The sequence below is a fragment of the Octopus bimaculoides genome, chromosome 7 (genome assembly GCF_001194135.2).
Source record: "Octopus bimaculoides isolate UCB-OBI-ISO-001 chromosome 7, ASM119413v2, whole genome shotgun sequence".
NCBI classification, from domain to species: Eukaryota; Metazoa; Mollusca; class Cephalopoda; order Octopoda; family Octopodidae; genus Octopus; species Octopus bimaculoides.
The window spans coordinates 25,708,080-25,710,801 of NC_068987.1; the positions used below are offsets into that span (position 1 = coordinate 25,708,080).

Consider the following 2,722-nt stretch of genomic DNA (forward strand, 5'->3'; position numbering starts at 1 on the left):
CAGCTATCTATCTATATCTGTCTATTTTCCTATCTATCTATCTATCTATCTATCTATCTATCTATCTATATATCTATTTATCTATCTATCTATCTATCTATCTATCTATTTATCTATCTATCTATCTATCTATCTATCTATCTATCTATCTATCTATCTATCTATCTGTCCTTTCTATGATCGTTATCTCATTCTATTGATATTGTGTTGTATTCTATTGTATGGTAAATTCTATCGTTGTTACTCTCTTGGTAAATTTTAAAAAATCCCTCCTCCACATCATCATAATCACCACCACCATCATCATCATAAGTACCATTATTAATATTGTTGATGATGACTGCGATGATTATGATGCTACCGCAAGTACCATTGTTTAAACTGAAAAAAAAAACCTTTGTGTTGAACTGTTTTCACTTCTGCATTCATTTCTGTATTAAGCTATGTAGGAATCTAATGATTCCGTGGGTTTAGAATTTGTAAAGAAGGAATTTATAACGTCTATTGTATGTGTGTATATATATATATATATATATATATATATATATATATATATATATATATATATATATATTAACCCAGCAATGTTGTCGTTTAATTTGTATTACCTTGGGTCTGGTACTAGATACTGTGCACAGCTTCCAAATACCAAATATTATTTCTGTGTATATGTTCCATGGGCTCCAAATCTTGTGCTTGACCAATTCTGAATTCATAATACAAATAATAATAATAATAATAATAATAATAATAATAATAATAATAATAATAATAATAATAATAATAAGCGAAAATACAAAATTTGCCACTTTTATGAAGGGAGATAAATTTTATCACATATGTTGAAGGAAATTACGTAAGAGTTTCTGGGTAAACAATATTCTTTGTTTTCTGGTTTGGAGCGTAGACAAATAAGTCTTGCAAACTACCAACCCTGAATCAAGCAACATAAAGTTGACCATGAGAAACGCAAGGCTCAATTAAGTACAAGTCAGTAGATTTCAAAGTCTGACCTTGAGTTTTATTAATAGACATTGCGAAGCAAAGTTGCACTGGAAATTGTGTTCGTTTGAACTCAAATGGCATGTCCGCTGGTTTGATTGGAATTCTTGGAATGAAAACCTCTTCCCCCGAGGCACATCCAGTGATGATGGCAGCTTCTATCACATTAGGTGATAATGTCTTCACAATCAACTTTGTCCCGTTGCATAATTTAGAAGGATCTAAATTTCTTAGAAGCATTATTAGGACTCCTACCTTCAGAAAAAGTTTATGTGGTGGAGTTCCAGGTGGTTCAAGAGAATTAAGGAACTCTGATGGGTAATGGATAGTTTGATTTTTATTATGGACTGAACCTGATTTGTACTCTTTAATGACTGTTGAAATCTTATTAATTAATTCATGGTTAATTCTTACTACTATCTCCTTTTTTTGGAGCAAAAATTTCCCTTTCACGCAACCATTTATATGAATTATAATTATTACTTAAATCTGGAAATACTTTGTTCTTCAATTCAGCTGGGGCGTTCCCCATAATATTAATATGAACCAAATGGATTTCACCATTCTCATCAAATGGTACTTTCCTATTTCCTAATTAGAGGAGCCAGGTTGAAAACTGTTCTGCACATAGGTCCCCATGTAACAAAGCTCGCTTGTTAGTATTGAAGGAAAATTTCTGTACTTTATTCCATTGGTGTGTAGACTTAGTGTACGCTTTTATCTCATCAGATCTTAGTGTATGCTTTTATCTCATCAGATCTTGTTTCTCTCTGAATGACTGATAATGTTTCTGAAGCCTCCTGATAAAACTAATGTAACTCCTCCCATAGATTTATTGTTGTCTCTTATCTCCTTCTCTTATAATATCTGAGAACTTAACGGAAACCTATTCATTAATGCAAAGGTTTGATGCGAGTTCCACAAAGAACTTTTCTAAGGACAATATAACATTGATTGATGGGCTTTTTATTCCGGCCCGTATAGGACAGAAAAGAGTAAATTTGATATTAATTTTGCGGTACTAGTTTCTAGAGAGTATCTTATGGAGAACTTTCTTATGACTGTCCGCACTTTTAAAAACACACATTCATTGAAAAAGTACAGTGTGGTTAATACTAACGTAATTAATACTGTATGTATTAAAGTTAATTAGAATTATGCGATAGCAAAAACAGTATTAGTCGATGTCAAATATTATTTTAATTATTCCCAAAAGTACAGGAGATTATTCCAGGCTTCTTTTGTCTTGTAATTTCATCAACGCAGCACAGACATCACCATACTTAACGATATATGAATGGAAGATGTTTCATTTTTTTCACAAATTCAGTTTGCAGATTCTTTTAGGGATATATCAATGCACTACTCCGACTCCCACTATCTGTCTCTCCCTCTTTCTCTCTCGCTCACTGTCTCTCTCTCTCGCTCACTGTCTCTCTCTCTCGCTCACTGTCTCTCTCTCTCTCTCTCTCTCATCACTCTCCCTACGACTCTTCTGTCTATCCATCATTGATCATTTATCAACAGATATCTGTGGTCATAGAAAGACAACCAAGTACACACACCACACACACACCACACACACACCACACACACACACAAACACACACATTCATATGCAGACAGACAGACAGACAATAATACAGATATGCATATAAAAGTAGATAGACAGATATATGTATGTTTATATACATATGCGTTTGTGTGCGTGAATATGTGT

The 2,722-nt window shown here is 33.0% G+C and overlaps 1 protein-coding gene and 1 long non-coding RNA gene across 9 annotated transcripts in view; one reads left to right on the forward strand and one right to left on the reverse strand.

Moving 5' to 3' along the window:
* The window catches only part of LOC106874846 (uncharacterized), a 719,848-nt gene that overhangs the window by 553,018 nt on the left and 164,108 nt on the right, over window positions 1–2,722 (forward strand). The window lies entirely within an intron of this gene.
* Window positions 1–2,722, reverse strand: part of LOC106874847 (uncharacterized) — a 44,056-nt gene that overhangs the window by 26,780 nt on the left and 14,554 nt on the right. The window contains exon 2 of the long non-coding RNA XR_001410059.2: window positions 609–706. This is a non-coding gene — a long non-coding RNA (uncharacterized LOC106874847). The remainder of the gene's footprint in view (window positions 1–608; window positions 707–2,722) is intronic.